Below are 10,243 nucleotides of genomic sequence, written 5' to 3'. Positions count from 1 at the left end.
CTTTCAGAAGGAAGTTTCCTCTTTCCTTTCCGGAAAGGAAGGCACTTAAGGAGTACCTAGAAGCAAATTTACAGAACGGACTAATACAGGAATCCAGATCCTCAGGCGGAGCTTCTTTATTCTTCATACCGAAGAAAGGGTCCTCTGAATTGCGACTCTGCATAGATTACCGGGAACTCAACTGCATCACCCTTCGAGACCGATTCCCCATGCCTTTAATCCGGGACATGTTGGAGGCGGTGCAAGGTTCCTCTATCTTCACTAAGTTAGTCCTCAGGGGAGCCTTTCACCTCCTTAGGATTAGAGAAGGTGATGAATGGAAGACCGCTTTCCGAAATCCTTTAGGTCTCTTTGAATATAGGGCAATGCCTTTTGGCCTAGTGAATGCCTCTGCTATTTTTCAAAGATTCATAGACAAGATCTTCTCGGATCTCCTATTTCTGTCGGTAGTGGTGTATCTCAACGACATCTTGGTATTCTCCTCCAGCCCTTCTGAGCATCTCATCCATGTCAAAGAAGACCTCAGTCGTCTCCAAAAGAACCAGTTGTTCGTCAAACGTGAGAAGTGCCAGTTCCATGCTGCGTCAGTATCCTACTTGGGGTATATCCGTTCTAAGGATGGAATATGAATGTATCCCAGCAAGGTGGAAGCCATATTACGGTGGCCTGTGCCGATGAATGTGAAGGACGTCCAGAAATGTCTGGGTTTGGCGATTTTTTTATCGCCGCTTTATCCCTCATTTTCCCAACATAGGGCCTCATTACGAGGTGGGAGGTAGCCATGGTGCTTTTAGCACCATGGCTACCCCCTTACCGCACTCCGGGTCCGGGTTCTCGAAATAGGGACTTACCGGGTCATTCCAACCTTGGAGGACCCGTTAAGTCCCCATTCCGAGAACCATTCCCCATTACCATTCGAGCCCCCATAGGGCTCAATGGGAATGATGATGGAGCTAATAGCGGGCCCGTTATCAGCTCCCTGGTCGCTTAGCGGATCCCGCTAAGGGTGCCTGGTAAAACCAGGCGCCCATAGGGGGACCTGCTAAGGGACCTCAGAATAGGGCGGTAAGGTTTTACCGGCACCGGTCTCCTTACCGGTGCCCGTTAACCCTTACCGCCCACCTCGTAATGAGGCCCATAGTCCTTCCCATCACCGCCTTGTTAAAGAAGGGAGTGAAGTTCCACATGGATCCAGCTGCTGTACAAGCCTTTCAGCAGTTAAAGGAGTAGTTTACTTCAGCTCCAGTTCTGGTGCAACGGGACCAGACACGTCAGTTTCAACTAGAGACTGACACCTCAGACAGGGCGATAAGTGCAGCTCTACTCCAGAAGACCGCTGATGACAGGGAACACCCAATAGCCTACTATTCTAGAACCCTCATGCTCAGTGAAACGAACTACCCAATCCTGGAGAAGGAACTGCTGGCCATAAAAGAGGACTGCGAAGAATGGAGGCACTTGTTACAGGGTTCAGTTCAGCCCTTTATCGTGAGAACGGATCATCGTAACCTCAGGGTCCTCCAACGGATGGAATGTGTCAATTCTCCCCAAGCCAGGTGGGTTTATTAGTTTTCCCAATTTGACTTTCAAATAACGTATCTCCCGGGCCCACAGAACATCTTGGCGGACGCACTCTCTAGAAGCTGGGATGCAGAACAGGACTCACTCCAAGGAAAGGAATTGCTCTTACCGGACAAGAAGTTCATTGCCCTAGTATCAAGTTTTCTTCAAGCTGTCCAATAAGGGATTCGGATGGAAGACAAGAGAAATCCCGACTTGATCCATAAGGATGGGTTGTTGCACCATGATACAGCATTGTTTATCCCTACACCCGATCTACAAGTACAAGTACTAGCATGGTGTCACAATGTACCTTTAGCTAGGAATAAGGGTCTGAAGAGCACTTTGGAGCTGGTAAGAAGACTGTTCTGGTGGCCAACATTCAATAAGGATGTTCAGAGCTATGTCTTCGCCTCTCCTGTATGTGCTACCAGTAAGTCAGCGACCGGTAGATCCTTGGGTCTGTTGCAGCAACCCCCATTACCATCACAACCATGGGAGCACGTGTCGACAGACTTCATAGTGGATCTTCCATTGTCAGAGGGTTGTCGAGCCAACATGGTTACTGTCGACACTTATAGAAAACTGGCCCACTTTTCTGCCCTCTCCGGTCTTCCCACCACTCCGAAAATGGCATCAGTCTTTCTCAGAGACACATAGTCTGGCTCCATAGATTACCAAGATCCATACTCTCAGATCGGGGGTTGCAGTTCACATCCAGGTTTTGGTCCACACTTTGCACACAACTGGGTTTCCAGAGGGCACTTTCATCAGGATTTCACCCTCAGAGCAATGGGCAGATTGAAAGGTTAAATACCACCCTTGAGCAGTACCGAAGATGTTTATGTAACCGCAAGCAGGACAACTGGTCATCACTGCTCCCTTTAGCGAATTCTCCTACAACAATACCTACCACACCGCCATAAAGATGAGTCCCTTTTACTGTACCTATGGCTACCACCCTCTGCATTTGCCTTGGATAAGCCATTCTACATCTAATTCCCCTACAGTGGACAGTCAATTGGACTTCCTCCAGACTACCCACAGAGAGGCCATGAGATCTCTAGAAGAAAGTAGAAAAAAGTACAAGGAAGGAGCCGACCACAAAAGACGAGCCAATCCCGATTGGGCTCCAGGAACCTTGGTGTGGCTGGCAACCAAGTATCTTCCCAGATGGGTGCATATGGTTAAGTTTGCTCCCAGATACGTGGGTTCTTACTCAATCCTGGAACAGATAAACCCTCTGGCGTATAGACTCAAGCTTCCCAAGAAGATGAGAAGGGTACACCCAGTCTTTCACACTTCCCTCTTAAAGCTGTATGTTTCTGACCCCTTTCTGAGGAAAAGACGTCAGAAGGAAAACCATTGCGACCTCTGAACCTGAAGAGTACGAGGCATCACATATCGTCGACTCCAGATATCGAAGAGGTACTTTACAATACCTGGTTCACTGGAAAGGTAACTCAGAATCAGAGCTTACTTTGGAACCTAGAAGCCATCTTCATGCACCTCTGCTCTTGCAACAGTTTCACAGACGGCATCCGAGCAAGCCGGGGGGACCCAGACGAGAAGGAGGCATACTGTCATGCGGCCACCTTGGCGATTGTGGCACAGATGGAAAAGGTTTTGTGGTTCTTGTTCGAAACCACGTTCTGTTATTAGACATCAGAAAAGCACTGCACGTGGTCTAGTCCTCTACCAACATGGTTGCTGCATTTCAGCATTACTATAACAACGTGCCGTGATCTCAGCTCTGTCCGTTATATTGTTCTTCCTGGTACACGGTGCAGCACCTCTCGCTGTTTCTCCTTGTATCCGGTGCTTCGTGGATTTTGCCTCCTGGGGTCCTCCTGCTTCTCGGAGTTCCCCCTTTAGACTGCTTGCTGTTTCCCTTCTACTTCCGTACGCCTCCTTTTGCCTTTCCTACTCGCTTTCACCTGAGAACCTCCTCGGCTGGTACCCTCTCTGTAAGGTACGCTCTCTGTCTTTAGTCAGCTTTGCCGCTTATCTCCTTGTACGCCGCTGCATTCTTAACGGAGGACTTTCTTTCCTTCCGTGACTATTCCTGACTTTCCTGTGCCCCTGCACTCCCTTCAGCCACCCTGGCATTTGCCTTTCTCGCTTATCTCGTTTCTGACAGTTCCTTCCGCTACCTGTCTTTCCTTACTTCACATTTCTTACTGCTATCTGCCTTTCCCTTCCGGATGGCTATTTGGCCAATAGCTGCATTGACCCTAACGTATACTACCCTGGACTCATACCTCCAAACCAAGAACTCTAACCTCATTGATTACCAGAAGGACTATCATCAGCAGACCATCTGGACCTACATTACAGCAGGGTTTTTTGGTGCTAAGAAGTTTTTTCCTTGCTTTTGAGGCTGGCTCCCTGGGGTTCCCTTTGGCCAGGAATATCTATCCTGCCAAGGTGGCCTCCGCTGGAGCCTGTCCTTACCTGCGCGATAAGAAGGTCAAGACCAAGAAGTGCACAGGTGATAAGAAGTCCCAGTGAAGAGACATCTGAGACCCAGACCAACTCCCCAGAGGGCAGAGGTGAGGAGGGGTCATGGGAGAATTCACTAGATAATACCAGGCACGACAGTCGCCTACTCCTGTGGGAGAGGGGCCAGTAGCTCCCGAGGACCCTACTTTGGTAGCAGGCAACTCAGTGACTTCAGAGTTGCCTGGCACAGTGCAGGAACCTGAGGTGGAGGACCAGGTGGGCGCAGATCTGAAGGGCTTTCCCAAGCTGGATGAGTTTGCATCTGCTAGCGGCCCAGATCAGATTTACTTCTTCACAGCCCAGAAAGAGTGGCCCACTCTGGCAGGTCTGCAGAAACAGGCGGAGGAGCAGACTATGGGCGAGGCCCCTGGACTGTTCAAAGTGTACTGGGAGGATGGATTCCTTTACAGTGAGCCAAAAGACTCTGAGGGCGATGGCACCAGAAGGTTTGTCGTTCCCCGGTGCCACAGAAAGTTCCTTTTAGATTTGATTCACCACATTCCTTTAGTGGGTCACTTGGGAGTGACTAAGACATCGGGCTGGTTGTCTGTGCACTTTTACTGGCTGCAGTTTGGCGTAAAGTTTAAGGAATTTGTCCGGTCCTGCCGACTTGTCAAGCTTCTGGCAAGTCAGGTGGTGCCACAAAGGCCCCCTTAATACACGTGGTTGGCGGCCTTTCGAGAGAATATGCATGGATATTGTGGCTCCTTTGGATACTCAAACCGGCTCAGGGAACAGGTACATCTTGGTGGTGGTAGACCATGCCACAAGGTACCCTGAGGCTGTCCCTATGAGGAGCATCAAAGCCCCTGTGGTTGCAAAGGCTCTGATTGGGATATTCTCCTGTGTTGAATTTCCCCAACTAAGTAGTTTCTGACAGGGGATCAAATTTCATATCAGCATATATGAAAGCTATGTGGGAAGAGTGTGGAGACACCTACCGGTTCCCTACATCCTTCCATCCGCAAACAAATGGGTGTGTTGAGCGGTTCAAAAAGACCCTGAAAGGCATGATAGGTGGTTTGGAAGAGCACCTGAGGAGCAAATGGGATATTCTCCTGCCATGCCTTCTGTTCGCCTACAGGGAGGTGCCACAGAACGGAGTAGGGTTTAGCCCCTTTGAAATTCTGTTTGGACACCCTGTACGAGGCCTCATTTGTCTAGTGAAAGAGGGATGGGAGAGAAAATCTGCATTCCCTACACGAGATGTGATTTACTATGTACTTGACCTTCTGTCTAGAATGGTCAAGTACATGGAACAGTCAACGAGAAACCTAAAGGCCAGTCAGGAGCTGATGAAGCACTGGCATAACCAGAGTGCCACAGTGACAGTCTATTCTCCAGGCCAGTGGGTGTGGATTATGGAGCCTGTCAAACCCAGTGCCCTTCAGGGCAAGTAGACTGGGCCTTACTGTGTCCTGGAAAAAGTCAGTGAGGTGAAATATCTCATTGACATGAAAGAACCTAAACAGATGTGCAGGGTCTTTTGCGTCAACCAGCTAAAATCCCATTATAGCTGGGATGACTAGGTCATGGCATTAGTGACGGACAGAGAGACTGAGGAGGAGGTCAATCCCCTCCCAGAACTCCTGTACACTGAAGCCACAGATGGGTCAGTTGAAGGTGTCAACCTTACAACCAACCTGTCAGAACAGCAACTGACAGCCGTCGCAGTTTACTGGGACAGTTTGCTGGTCTGTTTTATCTGACTCCAGGTCGTGCAGATTGATGCACCCATGATGTGGACACTGGAGACAGTAAGCCGTTGAAGAATAGGATTCACTGGATGTCTGATAAGGTCAGGGACACTATCAAGGAGGACGTTTCCAAGATGTTGTCCATAGGAGTGATAGGGCTATCCTGCAGTCCCTAGGCTAGCCCAGTGGTACTGGTCCCTATAAAGACCAGTGGTGGGAAGACTGAAGTTCACTTTTATGTGATTTTTTTCACGCAGATGCTCACCCCATTCCTCAGGCAGATGAGCTCATTGACAAGCTTGGCGCTGCAAGTACCTTTGACCTTATGGTAGTGTATTGGCAGGTCGGCTTGACAGATGAAGCGAGAGAGAGGTCAGCATTCTCAACCCCAGAAGGACATTATCAGTTTACTGTGATGCCCTTTGGATTGAGGAATGCCCCTGCACTTTTCAGCGGATGGTTAACCAGGTTCTGTTTGGTCTGGAAAACTCAGTGTTGTCTATTTAGACGACATTGCTGTGTTCAGCCACACCTGGGAGGATCACTTATCCCACCTGAAACAAGTGCTTCAGGAGCTGCAGAATGCAGGTCTGACTATCAAGGCCAGGAAGTGGCAGGTAGCGCAGGGTACTGTGACTTACCGAGGCCACCTGGTCCATAGAGGTACGAAACAACCTCTCGAAGCGGAGGTGCAGGCTGTGAAGTATTGGGACATCCGCACCACAACAGACGCAGATGAGAGCCTTTGTAGGTCTCACCGGGCACTACCGGTCATTCATCAGAGGGTATGGGACCATTGCCATGCCCCTGAAGGATGTAACTTCCAAGAAGATGCAGAAGAAGGTAACTTGGACCCCCGCCTGTCAAATCTCATTTCAGGATTTAAAGGATGGATTGTGCAGGGCCACAGTTCTGAAAGTGCCAGACTATGGTCAGGAGTTCATTATCCAGACAGACACCTGTGATTTTGGGATTGGAGCAGTGTTAGTGCAGCTGATCTCTCAAGGGGTAGAGCACCCTGTTGCCTACATTAACAGGCTGTTGACAAAAGGGACAGGAACTGGGCTGTTGTTGAAAAAGAGGCTTACGCTGTCGAGTGGGCCGTAAAGAAGCTGAAACCCTGCATCTTTGGGTCGCACCTTACGATGCAGACAGACCACCGGGCCATTTTGTTGGTTAATGGCCATGCAAGGAGAGAACCCTAAGATTCTGCGTTGGGCCATATCCCTACAGGGTTTGATTAGATACTGGATGAAAATATGACAGGAGGCTTGTTGAAGTATTCAGGATGTTTAATCCAATAACTTGGCAAGACTGCGGCTCACCCTCACAAGGGCTTCTCTCAACTGACTCTCAGAATCTATTCTTGAACCACAACTATTCCACTAGATGATATGTTGATGTTGTTACATTCCACATTCTAGGAAAGTAAAACCTATTTACAGAGAACGTATTATAACTATGTACATACAACAATGCTTGGAATCACATTGCATAAAGTAATTAACTTTACAACAGTTTAGTAGTAGTCGTTGGGCTGAGTAAGCACTCTAGCCATTCCTCATTCCTGTGTCCGTCACAGGAATCAGGAAGTAAATTTGCCTGTTTTTTTCCACAAATATGTCCACAGTGTCAGAGGTCTCTTCATGCTCTCTGTATGATAAGAGGGCTTTCGGTTATTCTGTAGACAGAACAAAAGACTGTTGGAAAACATTCCAACTGCTCGTGTTGTATGGGACAACATGAAAAGGATATTTCATGTTCAAAGCAGCAATTATGTGGTGGATCATGGACTGCCTCAAATCCTTCTACTCGGTGGTAAAGGAAGAGTTTGCTAGAGTCACGACATTCCACTAGAGTATGGCAGCATTCCTAGCCAAAATACTCTGGAAAGTGTGACAGTGCCAGCGTTGTGGCTCTGTCGGTCAGGAGAGAGGGAGCCCACCCCACTCTGACGCGGGTGCTTGAGTGTGGGCAGGCCTGCTCCCCACACCACCTTACCTGCTCGGATGGCAGTGTTAGGAATTTAACCATCAGTACGGTGGGTGTGCGCTCGTCTGGGCTTTTTTGAAGTTTTAAATGAATGTGAATGATGGTAGATCAACCTCTGGAAATGTGTGGGGATCATCCGCACACATTTTCCTATGCTCACTGCACAACGTACGCAAAGACTGTGTATTCTGGGTGGACACAGCCAACAGGCACAGTCCCACTGTCATTTTTCACGGGGATCAGACAGGTGGAGTACACGATTCATCCTCAGGAGGTGGAGGACCAAACCTCCCCCCTGCCATGGCCAGTCTAATTAACTAAAAAAGGCTCCATGGATCCATCCTGTTGTTGAGCCCTGTAGCTGGTGGCAGCATTCACATACTAATCAGAGTTTTATTCAAACAGGCCCACATGGGGCCTGGCTGCAGAGACTAACAAAGGAGACAAGAAACCCCCAGCACCCTTTTATATGCACTGTGTCAACCGGATGCCAGCTCCTGCCTTCAGTATCGATTGACATGGAAATGTGATGTCTGGGACTGTGTTTGCACAGTAGTTCTCCCCGTAGGGAGACCTCATTCAGAGGGTAGGAGTTTGTAGTTTGACTGATACAGAAAGTCTGGTCTCGCTGCAGCCTCAAGGGAGACCTGCCGCTTTAATCAGGAACCACATAGAGCTCCATTAACCAGAGGGACCCTTGGATCCACAACAGACAATAAGATGGGTGGGACTTAGTATTACATGTTTTCACCCCTCTACCTTTTCTGTTGCATAGCACTCTGGTTATAACCTCACACGTACAGGAGATTGTTCGTGGGGACCCAAGATTGGTTCATTATGTTAGCCTTATCCTACACTAATCACTGTGGCCCATTTTGCTGTAAAAGAGGGCTGAGCCCCTCTTTTGGGCAGATCATCTGAAGACTTTGCAAGGAGTAGGAAGAAGAACTCTGCATTGGACCCCGGCTGAAGGTACAGTCTGCCTTAAATCTTCTGCCAGTGAAGGAAGGCCAGGACCTCCAAGAGGGAAGCAAGATTTCTCCCCTAAACATCTCCCAAGGAACAGAGGTAGATTCTGAATCCAGAGAGGACCCTCCAGCAGCTCCAGAACTGGGACCCAGTCAGCACACAGTGTGCCCTGCTCAGCTCTGCAGCAGGCTTCCGCAGTGGGAAGTGCCAGAGAGTCTCTGAACCAAACCAAGGACGAGGCAGCTAGTGCCTGCAACACTCTCCTCAGCTTTGGGCCATCCGCCTTAAAAGACAACACAATAGCCTTGTGAAGAAGAAAGGAGGAGTGCATCCACCAGCACCTACCGATGTCTGCCTTAAAGAACAATTTAGAGCCAGTCAAGTCCCTCGAGCTGCAAACTACTGCACCGCTGAATGTTGTTATGCTGCAGTCGCTAAAGCCGTCCCGAGACGTCTCGACCAGTGTTTCAGAACCACCGACCAGCACTGAGACAACAATTTCTAACCCGAGCCGCCATCTAGGCCAGCCTGCAGCCGTCCGTTCAGCCTCACTCACCGAACTGCCTGCCACCTGATACCCGCAGCTGTCTCCTGTCTAGAACTCTGTAGCAGAAGCTGAAAAGCACCCTGAAATCGACTTGACTCCGTTGAACTCCATGAGCTCTTATAGACCAAGGTACATTGTGGTTCTGTCCCCCTGGTACTTCTCCTGAGGCCTCGAGTGACATTTTACGACCCAGCGCTCCCTGTCATGAACCGCCTACTGCATCCATTCTGGACTTCGTGGTCCCTGACCCATAGAGGACAGAATTCCGTGATCCTTCCAACATGGCCGTTTGGTGCGGAACGCAGCTTTCCAGTCTTTATGCGCTACGTTCAACATTCTCCAAAACAGACATGCCCCGCGGCGCTGCGTGTCTCAACGCTACTGCTCGGAGTAGTCTGATGTGTGTTGCTGGAGTTCGCTCGGGCTTCCTTCCGAGTCCAGTTTCTCGATTCCTTGAATCCACTTCCTTTCCTTTCCTTTCCTTGAACTTACCTTCTAGCTTCTTCCTGGATCCTCGCCTGCGCTGGGGTCACGGCGTTCCGTGGCTCCGAGCTCGGACATTGTTTCCTTCCTGGTTCCCGGTCCTGGACATCTGAATGCCTCCTGGTGTAGGACTGCTATCCTCACGCTGGAACCCGAAGACCAGCACACGGGTCTATACAAATCCCGGACCATGCGAAAGAAATCACCCAAGAAGGTCGCAAGCAAGGAAAAACAGGTGAGAAGGGTAGAGACTTGTGACACTCCCTTTGTGTTGAAACCAAGTATCCTTGAACTATTGCAATTAATTACTATACAGACTACCCCCGTCAGTATCCAGGGTGCATCCCTTTTTCTTCTTTGAAACTGTCCTCTGCATTCCTTTACAGGGTGGGTTGTATTTTATGTTGTGCTAGAACTGTCTGTTGTGATAATAATAAAGTAAATATTTGTAAACAACCTTGGCTAGACAGTTCCTTTTATCATTGGGTATTTT

This window comes from Ambystoma mexicanum, chromosome 14 (genome assembly GCF_040938575.1).
Source record: "Ambystoma mexicanum isolate Mex_15411 chromosome 14, UKY_AmexF1_1, whole genome shotgun sequence".
NCBI lineage: Eukaryota > Metazoa > Chordata > Amphibia > Caudata > Ambystomatidae > Ambystoma > Ambystoma mexicanum.
This window is presented reverse-complemented; position numbering follows the sequence as displayed.